Source organism: Alnus glutinosa, chromosome 12, assembly GCF_958979055.1.
Source record: "Alnus glutinosa chromosome 12, dhAlnGlut1.1, whole genome shotgun sequence".
Classification (NCBI taxonomy): domain Eukaryota; kingdom Viridiplantae; phylum Streptophyta; class Magnoliopsida; order Fagales; family Betulaceae; genus Alnus; species Alnus glutinosa.
The window spans coordinates 22,915,566-22,932,524 of NC_084897.1; the positions used below are offsets into that span (position 1 = coordinate 22,915,566).

General features: G+C 37.8%; 1 long non-coding RNA gene and 1 pseudogene across 1 annotated transcript; one reads left to right on the forward strand and one right to left on the reverse strand.

Annotated features, from left to right (window-relative positions):
- Positions 1-372: 372 nt before the first annotated feature.
- On the reverse strand, positions 373-3,270 carry LOC133852079 (uncharacterized). The gene is made up of 3 exons (XR_009895890.1): positions 2,462-3,270; positions 718-1,043; positions 373-631 (listed from the first exon to the last, which is right to left on the reverse strand). It is a non-coding gene; the product is annotated as an uncharacterized LOC133852079 (long non-coding RNA).
- A 1,375-nt stretch (positions 3,271-4,645) lies between these two features.
- LOC133851034 (probable 1-deoxy-D-xylulose-5-phosphate synthase 2, chloroplastic) lies at positions 4,646-10,564 on the forward strand (annotated as a pseudogene).
- Positions 10,565-16,959: the final 6,395 nt, after the last annotated feature.

Consider the following 16,959-nt stretch of genomic DNA (forward strand, 5'->3'; position numbering starts at 1 on the left):
AAAAAAAAAAAAGAGAAGAAGAATTCTTTGAAGAACACAAATATTAGGTTGTCTGTATAGTTATCAAGCTCTTCGTTTCTTCCAAGTCTTATATGTTGAAAAATATCACTTTTTTTTTGGGTTAAGGTGGGAGCAGGTGCAAGAATTGTATTTGCCTTACAAACTGTTAATTGATTCCTAACATCCAAACGAACGCATACTTGCCGTTCAAATTGGGTTCAATGAATTCTCCAACCTAGCCGAGTGTCAATTTTTTATAGACCGTTTCTATTAAAATAAAAAAACAAGTAACAATTTTATAGACTAATTAGGGAAAACCCTTGTCTCTTTAAATGAGCACAACAACATGCATCCCTTAATTTACTGATTGCATGATCAAATAATGCCATTGTTCATTTCAAAATATCTGAACAACTAAATATGTGGCTAAACAACTCAAATATCTGAACAAGTCTCAAATACATTCCAAAGAAAAAATCGACATTTCATGATGACTTGTTACAAGTCTAGCACTGATTTTAAGTGTTTCAGTGCTACAATGTTGCAAAATAACATTATAAACTTCTATCAATAGATTAGGAAAATCCCCATCAAAAGACTGATATACAGCAGTGTAGAGTTCTCCATCCCACTGCAAGAGACAAAAAAGAAAGAAAGAAGGCTTTCAATAACAATATTTTGTTAATTTTAGAAACTGTTGATTTTTGAGAGACTAACCTTGTGTAACATCGGGTCTTCAGAGTAATGAGCCATCCGATTTCTTATGAATAGGAGCAGGTCCGCCACATCATCGTTATATTTGTTAGTTGGACCAAAATTAAGCAGCTTTCGTTTCACAATTGCCTTCCAACTTGAACTATTCCCAACTATTTTTCCTTTAGCTGCTTTCAAATCAATCAACAGACTCGAATTCAATGATTGAGTTGATTTGCTTTTCATCTTCGCTTTTTTCGTCACTAACTCTATCACAGGAACGCAATAGAAACTCCAGTTTCTTCTTCTCATCCCAAAGTAGTGGATGTAAACTCAATTTGACCTCCATCCTGATAACACATTATAAATATTACATATAATATTCATCTACATAAATTTCCGCAAATTTGAAATGAATATAATATATTGATACCTTATATTAGGATTTGTGTTTAATAGCTTGCTAATTAAAGGAACCACTTCAGGAAAGCTTTGAAGCTTTAATACAGGTTTACCATTACTAATATTCGAGTATGCTTAAATGGATGCACACCTTGGGTAAGGACATAATGAAAAATCAGTCCTAACACAAAATAATCCGAGTGGATGCTTCCTTGTTCCTGCCTTCTTTGTTGTTCTAGTGATTTCCACAATTTAATTCAATTATCTGCACAATTAAATTAGTGATAAAATCTTTCTTAATTTAATTAGTGATTCACATCACTAATTAAATTAAGAAAGATTTTATCGAATATAATTCTTTGATTTTTGGATTAAATGGTGAAAATCACCAGAACAACAAAGAAGGCAGGATCAAGGAAGCATTCACTCGGATTATTTTGTGTTAGGACTGATTTTTCATTATGTTCTTACCCAGGGCGTGAATCCATTTAAGCATTACTCGAATATTAGTAATGGTAAACTTGTATTAAAGCTTCAAAGCTTTCCTGAAGCGGTTCCTTTAATCAGCAAGCTGTTAAACACAAATCCTAATATAAGGTATCAATATATTATATTCATTTCAAATTTGTAGAAATTTATGTAGATGAATTTTATATGTAATATTTATAATGTTGTGTTATCAGGATGGAGGTCAAATTGAGTTCACATCCACTACTTTGGGATGAGAAGAAGAAACTGGAGTTTCTATTGCGTTCATGTGATAGAGTTAGTATACCCAAAATCGTCCACAAGGCTTAACTGTCACAATCAATATAAGTATTATTTCAGCTAATACATCCAAGATATTATTAAAAGGAACCACAAAGATTATGGGCTAGCCATAGGTCAAAAACCTAGCTTAGAATCGTTAGAGAGAGAGAGAGAGAATCCAAGGCAATCAAAACAGGTAACCACGCAATTCTGATCAGATCAATCAAACAGCAAAGCAGAGACGGGTAATAGTGATATGATGGAATTATTTAAAAACATAGAAGCCAAAGACAGTATCAACAAGCGGAAACAAATCACAGAAATCTACAAAGAAATACCAAAAAAATACTGGAATCGAAGGCCCCAACGAAGATTTCAGCCGTCAAACAACCAAAGGATTTATAGAAAAGCAATAGATAAGGATTAAAAAGGGTACTCAGAATTGAGGAGCAAAACCTAGAGGTGGGGACTGGTTCGCGTCTCTGGCCTTATGCTCGCCTCCTGGGTTTTAGATGTAAAGCATGGCTACTTTGAATCTCAAATTTTTAAGAAATTTGAGGGAGATTCTGATCCCTTTTGGTTCTATCAAGAAAATCAGAAGGACAAGAAAAGCTACCTCTGTAAGTGGTGCCGGTTTGTCGTCGCACGGATGGTCAATTTTGGGTGGAGGGAGGGGAAAGGACGGACTCGAAGGAGGTCTGCTCGTTGCTCGATTTCCGTCGATAAATGCGTGTGGAGGGCTGCTACACTCACACACAACTCCCCACACCCAAATCCCCACAACCTGATGTGGCATTCCACATCAGTATTTTTTTTTTTTGGTTTTCTTCTCAGGCACACAAGGAAGACCGGTGCCCCGAACCGCCCACCAAAACCACCCGGCACCACCACCCAGGAACACAAACCGCCCACCCGAACCACCCGGCACCACTACCCCGGAACACGCCGGCACAGCCACCTCCGAGACAGTCACCGCCGAGCGTCCATTTTCGAAGGCCATGGACAAGCGGCGACTGAGCTCGGGAAAGATCCGGCCGGAACCCACGCACACCGGCGTGGGTTTGAGAGATCCGGCCGGAAACCCAGATCCGGCCGGAAAACCACGCCGTCCAGATCCCGAACCGCCCAGATCCAGCCATGCGTCCCGATCCAAACCCAGATCCGACCAGAAAACCGCCTAGATCTGGCCTAGCGTCCCGACCCGTCATCCTGATCCCGCCGGCCTTCCAAATCCCGCCGTCTCGAGCTTCTTCGCCGGCCGGAGAGAACGAGAGAGAGAGAGACTTTTATTTTTAAAGAAGATAAAAAAAAAATATATATATATATATATATATATATCTCTGATGTGGAATCAGGTTGTAAAAACTTGGTTGTAAGAATTTGGTAGTAAGTCTAGCATTTTCCAATGCGTGTGTACGGTGTGTTGGGTTTCCTTGAGACATTCTGATCGTAAGGACGGTAAGGTAATGGAGCATCTACAGACGGGCAGAAATACTCATGGGTCATAACATTTTTTTTACATTTTTAAAGTTGAAACGTTGCGTTTTGTTTTGTACAATTTGCGTTTTGCGTTTTGTAAGAAATAAGAATGAAACGTTGCGTTTTGTTTTATACAATTTGCGTTTTGAGTTGAAAATATTTGAGTATTGCAACTTTTATTACAATTTTCTTATAAATCGATGTGACAATTGATAATTGATAAAATGATTAAGAATTTAAGAGTGTAATCTTGACAAATCAATCACCAACTAATCATTTTAAGCTAAGATAACACTTAATAATTGGTAAAATCATTAAGACAATATTATTGATGACAAGTCAACTACTAACTAATTATTTTAACAATAGCAAGTAATGCTATTAATTTTTTTTCTTTTTCCTTTTTCTTTTTTTTTTAAAAAAGTAATTCTATAATTACATTTTTATCCCTCAATACTAATTGGCAGTCTCAACCAAGGGTTGGTTGATCGTCACTATCAACCTTATGAAATAGTCGTGAAATAAAAATATAGTATAAAAAATACAAACACTTTCACTTTTTCATATTCATTTCCACACTTTTTTTAAGTAACTTTTAAAATAACGTTTGAATTAAAATTCAATAAATATTCTTTATAAATCAAACTATGGTTATTAAAACCCATTGTTCAATAAAGATTTTTTTTATTTTTATTTTTAAGTAAAATAGTCATCTTCCTTGTCGAGAAAATGGTCGAGGTACTTATGCCACGTAGGCAGATCTCTCTCTGTCCTCCTACTATATAAGCTTTTCATGTCCCCTCTCTAAATTGCACAGAGACAGTATTCTCATCCCACTCTCTGACTAGATTGTACCAGCTAGCAATGGCAGTTTCCGGCTCTTTTTTTAGACCAAACCAATCTCTCTATCTCCACTTGAAAACTTCAACTACGAATCATAGCTGCAAAAACCAGGTGAACAAATCTATTAAGCTTACTCATCTTTGCGTCGCCGATGACCTGCTCATTTTTTCAGCAGCTCAAGTAGATTCTATTCATGTGATTAAGAGTGTGCTGGTAGAGTTTGAAGGGCTTTCAGGACTGAGAGCCAATCCAGATAAAAGTCTAGCATTCTGTGCTGGTTTTTCAGGCAGAGATAAAGAGACTTTGTTAAGTCTTTTACAAATGAGTGAAGGAACTCTCCCTGTTCGTTATCTTGGTGTACCCCTCATCACTAAGAGATTGTCAGCTGTGGATTGTGACACTCTTGTGGCTAAAATTATTTCAAGGATTGAGTCTTGGTTAGTGAAGCATTTATCCTTTGCAGGCCGTCTTCAGCTTATCACCTCAGTCCTTTGCAGTTTTCATGTTTTTTGGTCCCGAGTCTTCATACTCCCTAAGAAAGTGATTAAGTTGATAGAGCAAAAACTTAATAGGTTTCTTTGGAGTGGAAATGACTCTAAAGCCAATGCTAAGGTGGCTTGGGAGAAGGTATGTGTACCTAAAAAGGAGGGTGGATTGGGTATCAAGAGACTTGAAGTTTGGAACCAAACTTGTATGCTTTATCATGTTTGGACTCTTTTTGCCAGATCAGGATCTTTATGGGTGGCTTGAGTTGAGGAAAACTTATTGAAATGGGAGAGTTTCTGGCAAGTTGCTATTCCCCAAAATTGTTCATGGAGTTGGAAAAAACTTTTGAAGCTTAGGAGTATTGCTAAACAGTTCCTGAGCTTTAAAGTAGGGGATGGAAGCAAGATTTATTTGTGGTTTGATTTATGGCATCCGGATGGATATCTGTTTGATAGGTATGGATACAAAGTCATTTATGATGCTGGTAGTAAAATTGGCCCGAGGGTTTCTTCCATTATCAAAGAGGGAGACTAGTACTGGCCGAGTGCACGATCTGAAGATTTGGTGAAGATCCAAAGTCGTTTGCCCGAGATTCCCATTGGTGGTGAGGATTTGCCGGTATGGAAGTCCTCTACTGGAAAATTCTCTAGTGCTCAGACATGGGAATTGCTTCGGGTTAAATCTCCTGAAGTCAGTTGGCACCAAATTGTTTGGTTCTCATTGGCGATTCCTAAGCATGCTTTCTTTTTATGGTTGGTATTCAGAAATGCTCTTGTAACCAAAGAAAGAATGTGCTACTGGGGTTATTCGGGTTCCACATTGTGCATGTTCTGCTTTGCCTGCCAGGAGAGTTGTGAGCATATTTTCTTCAACTGCAGTTTTAGCAGACGTATTTGGCGCCAAGTTATGGAGGGATGCTTGGTTTGGGATCCTCCTATTGATTGGGACTTGCTTCTTCTTTGGTGTAATAACCATCTGAAGGGTAGGAGTTTATTTGCCATTGTTTGTAAGCTCTGTCTTGGAGCTTCGGTCTATCACTTGTGGAGGCAGCGTACTGCGTTGCTTCATGGAAATCTGCTGCATACTGAAGAGTCTTTAGTGCTTCAAGTGAATAGAGATGTGAGATCAAGACTTTTAGCTCGATGTTCACCAAAGTTGATTCGCAAGAATCCTCAACTTGCTAAGATTTGGAGTCTGCAGCATATGCTAAAGGGTTGATGGTTTTTGGATGTTGTTGCTCAAAGATTGTTGTTCTTGTGGTCTTTTTTCAACTTTTTTGGGGTTCTTTGCCTTTTGTAGTTGCTTTGTTGTCTTGTTTGTGGTTGCGTTTGCTGGTTGTTGTTGATTGGCTGAGGCTGATCCTTGTTTGTTGCTATTTTTTTTATCAGCTTGCTTCCAGTTCTCTGGAATGTTTGTAGACTTTTGAGTTTGGGCTTTAGAAAACATTTATTCATCCAAAAAAAAAAAATCATATATCATTTTCCTTCCCTGTTCTGTTAACTATACTTGCCAAATGGGTTTCATTTCTTGGTACTTAATAAAGATAATAATGTTTCTCATTTTTCTCTGCCTTTTTTTTTTTTTAATCCCTTGTGAAGTTATTTTAAGATCATTGTTTTGGTGCTTTTTTTTTTTTTTTTGGTGTGGGTATTATTATGATCTCACAACCATGATCATGCATGGTGCAATGGTTGTTGATGATGCGTTCCAACAATTCTGCTTGAGAGCTTCTGCTAGTGGCTCAGATGGTGAGGAAGGGAAGATGATATGAAGAGAAAAAGATGAATGGAAGTTCAATTTCTTGGGCGAAAAACCTGCCACTCCATTGCTGGACACAATCAATTACCCAGCTCACGTGAAGAATCTATCTTCACAGGTTTTTTTTTTTTTTGTAGACGGCTTTCCTTGTTCACAGCCGGCTCAAAAAATTGTCTTTTGTTTTGATTATAATTATTGAAAATGTTTTTTCCAGGATCTTGAACAACTAGCTGCAAAGCATAGAACGAATATTGTATACACAGTATCAAAGACAGGTGGGCATCTGAGTTCAAGCTTAGGAGTGGTGGAGCTAGCAGTGGCTCTGCATCATGTGTTCAACACCCCTGAAGACAAAATCATATGAGATGTGGGGCATCAGGTGAGAAACTTTATTTTCTGAACGAAAACAGCAAAAAAAAAGAAAAAAGAAAATCGTTTTATTCGGAATAATATTTTGAGAACATTGTGTTTCAACATTGTGAGCTATAGGTTCTAAGCAGTAAATTTTGCAGGCATACACGCATAAAATTCTTACAGGCAGAAGGTCAAGGATGCACACCATTAGGAAAACTTATGGGCTTGCAGGGTTTCCTAAAAGGGATGAGAGCATTTATGATGCTTTTGGAGCGGGGCATAGTTCTACAAGCATATCTGTTGGTCTTGGTGAGTTTGGTTCTCGACATTCTTTTCCCCTCCTTTGTATATATGAGATACATAGAAGAAGATTATTGAGTTTAATAATCATACTCTCGTGGCAGGCATGGCAGTTGCAAGGGATCTTTTAGGGAAGAATAACAACGTCATTTCCGTGATTGGAGATGGAGCCATGACTGTAGGGCAAGCATACGAGGCCATGAACAATGCAGGATATCTTGATGCTAATCTGATCGTTGTATTGAATGACAATAAGCAAGTCTCTTTGCCCACGGCTACTCTTGATGGTCCTGCAACTCCAGTTGGAGCCCTCAGCAGTGCTTTAGCAAAGCTCCAAGCAAGCACCAACTTCCGCAAACTCCGTGAAACCGCAAAAGTAAACCTCTAAGCTTAAATATATGGTGTTGCCTTCCTTTACCAATTCCTTGCATCTCTTCTATAATATCTAGAAAGATAATGACTAGGACGTTATTTGTTAATAGAGCATCACAAAGCAAATTGGAGGGCAGGCACACCAAGTTGCTGTGAAAGTAGATGAGTACGCAAGGGGCATGGTTAGTGCTTCTGGATCCACTCTCTTCGAGGAGCTCGGATTATATTACATCGGTCCTGTGGACGGGCATAATGTTGAAGATTTACTCACCATTTTTCAGAAAAGTACGAGCAATGCCTGCTCCAGGGCCAGTCCTGGTCCACATCGTGACAGAAAAAGGGAAAGGCTATACCCCAGCTAAGGCAGCACCTGACAAAATGCATGGTGAGACTAATTCAATAACCTGTGGTCTTGTTTTGAGTTCTTAAGAAAGTTCTTACTTCGTTATGCTTCCAGGGGTCGTCAAGTTTGATCCTAAAACAGGCCAGCAGTTTAAGACCAAATCCTCTACACTTGCATATACTCAGTACTTCGCAGAATCTCTGATAAAAGAAGCTGAAGTAGACAACAAGATTGGAGCCATCCATGCAGCAATGGGTGGTGGGACTGGCCTCAATTATTTTCAGAAGAAGTTTCCAGATCGCTGCTTTGATGTGGGGATTGCTGAGCAACATGCTGTCACATTTGCGGCTAGCTTGGCCATAGAGGGCCTCAAGCCATTCTGTGCTATCTACTCATCGTTCCTGCAAGTTAGGGACGGAACCAGAAAGTATTTTGGGTAGGGGCCAAGCCACCAAGGCAGAAATTATAAATATATTTAAATAGGAGGTAGGGGTCAAAGTAGTTAACAGAATATAATAACTTTCATGTGTCAAATTCTTCAATTAATTGTTTAAACTTATAAACTATAATAACCAATATTCTCAATATTTAATAATCATAATATCCAAATTATAATACTACTTATATTAGGAATTGAGCTTAGAAAAATAACCTCAAAAAGTGCGATTTGCGTTGAGTGGTTTTGCACCGCTTCTGTGTTGCGAGTTAATTGTTGTTTTGTGTTGTAAAAATCAGATTAAATCAACAATTTCCAAAATCAAAATTTTATAATACTATAAAGCAAAAACTAAAATAATAATAATAAATAATAATAATAAATCGTCAACAATGCATTCAATAATCACTAAACAAACCATTTAAGCTATTTAATAATTCTAATCCTTACCCATTTTTTTCTTTTTTAATTAATCCATTAACTGTACTTAGACCACTTTTTCAACCCCCAACTTTCAAGCCATCATTTACGAATATCATGATTCAAAGAGACAAAATTCACTTACAAATCACAATATGACAAATTGACAATGATTCTATTTTCACACTCTTTTTTTTTTAAGGGTTAAAACTTTCTCAAATTTTAAATACTACTTTAAACATTATTATATTTTATATTTTGTCTTCCTCTCAATCTTTTCTGGACTCTTTTTTCCGTACACTTTCTCTAGAATCTCTTGCGGATTATACAAAGCCACAAAGAAAAAAGCAAAATAAAGTACTTTATTGAATCCCTTCTTGACTCTCTTGAATCTCTTCTTCCAAGACACTTTTTCTAGACTCTTCTTAGTTCTTAAGGAAAACACAAAGCCACAAAGGAAACAACAAAATAAAATACCTTTGCATTGAAGCTCTTTTATGACGACTCTCTTAAATCTCTTCTTCCAAGACTTTTCTCTTTGAGTTCTCTAACTCTTCACTGTCTTAATTTTCTGTATCCATATAAACAAAGTCTTTGTTTTTATGTTTGGCTTGGTGGGTTTGCTTTGCTTTGCTTTGGCTTGGTGGGTGTTTCCTGTAACTGTTGACAATGAGGAAGAAATCGACGATGAGGAAGGCGGAAGAAATTGACAATGAGGAAGCGGAAGCACAAACGATTAGGTTAGGTTAGACAAAGAAGTTTTTTGAAATTTTGTTTGAAGTCTTTAATTTTCTTTTTGAAATTTTCATGTCTAGGTCTTTAATTTTTTTTTTTGGTTTGTGGTCATGTGGATTGCAGAGGGCTTTTTTAAGGTTTATTGGGCCAAAATTTTTATTGGTTAGGCCAAGAAAATTTGCTGAGAACTGAGAAGGGGCCAATGGCCTAAAGATAATTTTTTTTAGATTTTTTTTTTTTTTTTTTTTTTTTTTTTTTTTTGTTTCAACCTATAAACTTTTTTTTACCAGAAATTTTTTTTTTTTTTTTTTTTTGGGGGGGGGGGGGGGGGGGGGGGGGCGTAGGGGCCGCGGGTATCACCGGGTGTCAACACTATTCTCTACCGTTTATCCTTTGCTTGCCCGAGTTGTTGTTCAAAGTCCAAGTTCTTGGGAGAAGATTGTACGAAACCGTGCACTTGGCGGTATCCACAAGCACTATTGATTCTTCTCCTTTTTCTGGGTTTTTTAGCAGTGAAGTCAGCCATTGTTGAGCACTTTGATTCACTTGTGAAGGAGGCAGAGATTCTCAAAGATTTATTAACTGTCCCGAAATTGTTCGTGGTTTGGAATTTGAGGTCACCTCTGAACATGGCTTATTGCTCTATAATTTATTTATGGAGTATGCCTTGGGAGGGACTCTTGATGATTTAATAAAGAAAAGTGGAGGAAAGTTGATGGTCGAACGTGACGTCCAAAAATATACAAGAAAGATTGTCAAAGGCCTTTGTTGCATGCATGAAAAGGGTTCGTTTCAGTTCAGTGCAATTCAGCTCTCATAGCTGGTTAATTGAGAGTTTATTTGCAGTAATCACGAATGTGAGATTAAGGGAGCATATGCTGGAAGAAATTTCCTCCACGACAGAGTCGTTGGTAGGAGAAACAAAAACAGCCTTTTGAGTTTTGGCTATCACAACAGCTCGCTCTTTGGGACTGCAAGTTGTGGATTTTTGAAAATGCTTCAAGCCAATTAAGCTTTGATCGTTGGATCCACTGCTTACACTAATCTATATTAACAAGGGAATCCATAGTAGAAACGGATTCGGAAAAAACCTATGTTGTTGTTGCCAACTCACTTATGTTAATCCGACAACGTACATTAGACCGACTTGTGTTAAACCAACTCAAATACATTACTGATTAAACTACCCATATCACAAACACTCTCGATCAGTTTCTAATTTTCTTCTAGTTCGCCTCCGGTTTTTTCATGTAAGATGAATGTGGCTGGTCATCTCAAATTTCCTCCACCTTCTCCCTCCCACCACTGCTTCGACACCCCGTGCCGGCTCGTCCCCCACCCACCACTCTCCCGCTGCAACCACACCAGCCGGCTCCACACCCCTTGTCGCTACCAGTACTCCTACTCCAACAACTCCATTACCAGATGATTTTCTGCATCTTGGGCTTGCGTGTGACGGAGACAACGAGAGAGAGAGAGAGAGAGAGAGAAGAAGAAGAAGAAGAAAAGAAAAGAATAATAAATAAATAAAAAATGTAAAAAGTAATATTTTAATATTTTAGAGAAAGATAAAGGGAGGTTGTTGTAGGGTGTAACAAAAAATAGTTTTGTCCCCTATATTTAGGGAAAATCATTGGGCTAGAATGCTCTAAGCATAAGGTTGTGGTAGGCATGCCAAAAGAACATCTTTACTGCATTTGGTAATTTCATACTCCAGATAAGGCGCCAAATGTCTTTGCCTCTCACACTATTGGATCTCTCTCCTTGCCCTTTAGTTATCTACAAGTTGTATTTTCCTAGGATTTATATGGATTGAGTTCATTTTGTTTAAGAAACTTGGTTATCTGTTTGTATGTGGAGGAGTTTTGGACGTGGGAAGCCAAAGGGAGCGTTGAAGACCACCGGGTACTTGGGGTCCATGCGGTTGTGGAGGGCCGAGAGGCGGTGGTAGTCCCATGAGAGATCCTCGGCTGGGATACAAAAGGGCTCCTATGAAGCAAAGGTAGTCAGAAGACGTGAGAGGATAGAGGAGAGAGAGTGTGGGTGTTTTTTTTAAGATTATAATAATCTATGGGAATGCTACCGTGCTATCCAATGCATTAGGTAGCACTATAACATTATCAAGGAATAAAAAAAAAAAATAGGGTATCTGCTGTGAGTGATTTTTTCTAACTTTCTTGAAATTTTTCCTAAAATTTAAGGAACAAAACACTTATAGGAAGATTGCAATGAATGGTCTTACAAAAAAAAAAAATTATTGAAACGGGGTATTGCTAATGACTCTTTATGTTTCTATTTACGGTATCGGGGGTGGAAGCACCATATATATTGTATGGAGTTGCGCTTTTGCTATGGATGTTTGGGGAGTGTGTGAGAAGAAAGTTCAGAAAAGCTAGTGCAGCGTCTTTGAATTTTTGCAAGTTGTAGGGTATGCCCTCAAAATGTTCTATTGAAGAATTCGGGTTATTTGTGGTTATATCCCAAAGAATATGGATGTTTGGGGAGTGTGTGAGAAGAAAGTTCAGAAAAGCTAGTGCAACGTCTTTGAATTTTTGCAAGTTGTAGGGTATGCCCTCAAAATGTTCTATTGAAGAATTCGGGTTATTTGTGGTTATATCCCAAAGAATATGGTTCCGTCAGAACACTGTAGTTGGGAGAGTTTCTTGATCCCAATTTAGTGTTGAAAAGGGCAATGGAGTCTTTTGATGAATATAATAATGTTTTGGTGATGAAGAGGATGGGCAACAAGCGAATGGAAAGATAACACATACTCGATGGGAAGCAACACCAATTGATGTTTACAAAGTTAACTGGGACTGGAAATCTTATCAATTACTGCATCCCAGTCAACAGATAAGCAAAGAAAAAAATGGTTCCAATAAGTATTTCTTTCTATAAATGAAAAACAAAAAATATGAAACCAAATATTTTAAATTTTAATAAAATGATTAGTAAAATTTTAGCATGAACAATGACATTCGAGTTATATAAACACTTGATACTATTTCCTTGCAAACTGATTTTTAAAGGTGAGTTCTACCTAATATTTGTGTCATTTAGTATTAAAGTCAGCCACCACATTGAGTATGGGAACAGATGCAGTTTGTCGAGTGTGAGACTAAATGGGTTGCGGCTTTGTAGTTGAGTCACAGAGGAGGCGACTTATAGACTTGATTAAAATGTCTTGATACTATGTATGAGCATGATATTAAGTCATTGAATACTAATAAATGAGTGGAGTCGCAAAAAGATAAAAGAGTATCATTGGGTCAATGTCGATAGAGTGGAATGTCGTTCACATCGGCTGCGGAGCGTGATGGTATGTGAAAGAAAATATAAAATAAAGAAAATTAAAAAGAATAAAAGAGAGATAAAGATTTTACGTAATTTAGTCTATGACTTACATCCATATGATAAAGCCCAAAGGGAAACATTTTGCTTTTATTCATTTAATATTTTTACAATACAAAAGACTCATATTTATAAGAGAATCCAAGTTGATTGATTTGATTATCATCAATCAATCTTATAAGGTAATTATCTCATAAGAAATAGTTACCATATCTTATATTCTAATATCTTCTCTATTCGTACAGTTTCTGGTATGATGTGAGGTACATGTTCTTCGATGTTCTTCCCGTCTCTTGAATTGATGATCACTGCAAAAACCAACATCGTTATGAGAACGCACTGGAGTTTACAATGGATCTCACTTCTATGCTTAAGTAAGTTTATGAGGTAGAAGTATATCTGAGCACAATAATTCAGCCTAGTCTTCATACCTGGTATAAGAGCCTATTTGTAAGCTAAGACATAGAGGCCAAAAAAAAAAAGAAAAAAAGAAAAAAAAAAAAAAAAAATCTATTTGTAAGCTAAGAGATAGAGGCCAATATGCATTAAGGTTTTATGCTCCCATCTTGATCTAAGAGCACCATCAGAGTTCAGCTTGAACTCATAATAACCCGGCCACTCTTCCTTGTGACGACAAGCTGAGTCTATAGATCCTATGGACAAAAACTAACGTGCACCGCTCACGATTAACAGCGGAGTGGAGTCAAATGAGGGGAAAACTACCGTTTTTTTTTTAAAAGGGAAAACTACAGTATAGTTTTAAAGAAAAATAGTATCAAGAATTTACTTGAATATTCATAAATTATTTTTTTTCCTTATTTATGCATTTTAATTCCTGTTGTTTATTATTTATGGCATGTTTTATATTCCTATGGTGTTGTGTTTTTCTTATTAAGTTGTCGAACTCACTCATTTTCCCTTACAACCCTTTCAGATGGCAGTGTACATAATAGTCATGAGGGCAGGTGTACCTATAGGGCTCCCCGTGGTTAATGACCCGCTCATTTGGCTATACGCGTGGGATACGTGGACCCACTGCTCGGTCGACCAGCAGAGGGGCGTTGCTGTTTGTACATAGTAGCAGATAATACCTGGGGTTGCCATAACTGACACGGACCGTAGAGCATAGACTGTTGCAGTACAACTTTTGTCTTTTTGTAACTGTACACTTTACCGTCTCTTTACTCATTAGGAGGATGTCTAGCAACTTTTTTTTTTGTTTGAACAAAGTAGCATGTGCTACTCAATATATTGATGAAAAAACCCAAAGGCTTACATCATGAGAAGGAGGTACAAGACCCCAACAACTCTAAGCCAGAAGGATCTGACTTAAGAAACAGCTGCCTTAGCAGAAACTTAAACCTTACAAGAATTACATTGGGGCCTCTCTTTACATTAATGCACACTCTCAAAATAAAAGAGGCTCTATCTAGCATTTAGCCACTAAAATTCTAGTAAAATTTAAGCAATACAAAGACAAACTGTACTGGAGAAACAAAATAATGCACAACACAACAGCAGAAACACCCAAAGCAGGACGCCAGCAGTGGAGAAATGGCCAACACTCGGCTGGAGCGGCGGCGCGTGTAGCACACGCGCCGACACCGGAAGCACCCAGCAGCAGATTCGACGCCGTATACCCCCGGCGCCGACAAGCACGGCTTAAAACGACGGAGCGTGGCCTTCACGCGCAATCAGAGCGTAAAAACTCTCTGGCGCGTGAGGACCACGCGCCGATCTCCGGTGGACCACGCGGCCAAAGCTCCCGGCAGTAAGGGCGGAATATGACGGGGAACACAGCTGGGTGGCGCATGTCTAGCAGAAGTCGACTGATGTGCGTAGATCTGGCTTCGAAAACCGAGAGAAACAAACTTAAAAACCGGCCAAAGTACTCTGTCGACGACACCGGAGTCTGGCCACTCCCCAAACCGGACTTCTTGAAATGGATCTCACTGCCAAAACACCAGAAGAAAAAAACAACAAAACCTAAACAAACACAAGCCACCATAGCCCAAGAGAGCTATGGGAAAACCAGCCACCACCGGTTCAAACTGGGGGGAACAAAATCTCTACAGCTCAAGAGGCTGAGAGAAAAGCAAAAGCACAGCCGGGAGGAGAGAGGCCAAAGCCTCCCTCCTCCGGCCAGACAGAAAAATCACGGAAGACTCTCTCTCTCTCGGTAAGTCTGACGAAGAAAGAGAGAAAAAGGTACTTTTATTTAAAAGAAATGTAATGGACATTTGTCCACGACAAGCTTACTCCCTTTATTAAAAAAATGGTCTGCAACTTCTCCTTTCTCATCATTTCACTCACCAGCCTAGAAGACTGTACATTTTTTTTTTAACAGAAACCCAGTAGCAGGTAAGGGGCTCATGATACATGGGAAGTATGTAGGAAGTTTGATGAACACTCACCCAAAAGAAAACAATCCAAGTGCCCCTTAATACACTATATATATATATATATATAAAAGATTTTAGGCGGATTATTCGAGATTGAATCTGATCCTGAATTTCTTGGAACTAGATATAATTCCTGATTTCTCGGGATTGCAATCTCTACCACTCCCGGATGGTCATGCCGGTCCCGTGGTAGTCTCTTCTCGGGGCTTCTAGGGACCTGCACTCTGCATCCGAGGACTAGTGCTTCACAAGCCCATGACCCGTGATACTTAGTGGGCCAGTGTGAGTTTAGAGGCCTATAATCTGCTAGATGGGCTGGGCCGAGTGAGATTATTCTCAACACTCTCATACTGTTTGGGTACTTTTTTCTTAGAGACCGATACTCCAAATTTATATTAAAAAATAAAATAAAAATCATACCCACATTTATTAAGTTGCTCATTAAAATTAAAATGTTTTACTATAATGACAAGACAGGTAGTATTATGGAATATGGTAGGGGTTGAAGGTCATTGAAAAGGGTGCCAAATTATACGACTTTAGATTTTGCAGTAAAAAATGGACAGCTAAGGCATTGATGAGTTTATTGTGTTTATGGCACACTTCACATGTTTGCATTCTCTGCCTTTGATGTGAAGGCTTCTGAACTCTCTCCCAACTAGGGTTGTCAAAATGGATTGACACGATCCGTTTAACCCGTCATATTTGACCTGCCAACCCGTTAAGGATCAACCCTGACACGATCTGTTTAGATAAAATGGTCAGACCCTTCAACTTTAACACGACCCACTTAAATAACAGGTTGATACAACATTACCCGTTTGACCCATTATATAATAAAGTCTATAAAAATAAAAATAAAAACATAAACATAAACACAAATTTAAACTAAAAAAAATATAATCATATTATTTCACAGTTGAAATATAAAACATTATTACTTGTTCTCATTCAACTTCTAAGTTCAAAAACTTGAAAGAAAAAAAAAAAACTCCGCAAATTTTTTAAGTCTTTGCCTTTTTTGTAATTACTCCCTAAACTTAAAAAAGACTTGTTTTGTTTTTTGTGATTTTTTTTTAGTTTAGTCTTTACTCTTTAGACAGTGAGAGAAAGAGAGAAGTAACATGATTGTTTAGATTTAATTTTTAATGTTGAAAAAAAAAAAGAAAAAAGAGGTTTAAGTATATGGGTCAAACGGGTTGACCCTGTAATGACTATTTTATTAAACGGGTCTAACGGATCAACCCTTTTAAGCTTAACCCTAACCCTTTAACTTCGTGTCAAGTTTGCGGATCGTGTCAAAAATTGTCATCCCTACTCCCAATCCCCCCCCCCAAAAAAAAAAAACACAAGCACATGTTCCCACACCTATACTATTCTCTTCTTGCTAGTGAAGTTCTTGGCTAGTTAGTAAAAATTATTACGGGGGAGGGAAAGACAAATGAAAATGTGTAGCATTTAATGGTAATTTTTACTGTTATGTTAGAAAGTGAACATTTAGAAATATGTGTAGCATTTCTCTTCTTAGAAGTATTAAAGTAGAAAAATACTATACAAACTCACACTCTTACACTTTCAAGTGCTTTTACTCTCCCTAAGATGGCAGTTGTCACGTCGGTTTTTTATTACAACATTTTTTACTTCCAAGTGCTTATTCTCTTTCTACAATTACCATATTAGAAAGTAAGAGAGTATTTTTCTCTTTCTACAATTACCATATTAGAAAGTAAGAGAGTATAAGCGTGAGAGTTTACGTAGCATTTCTCATAAAGGTATTAAGAATGATACATCATAGACGAAGTAGGATCATACATACATAATTATCTCATATAATC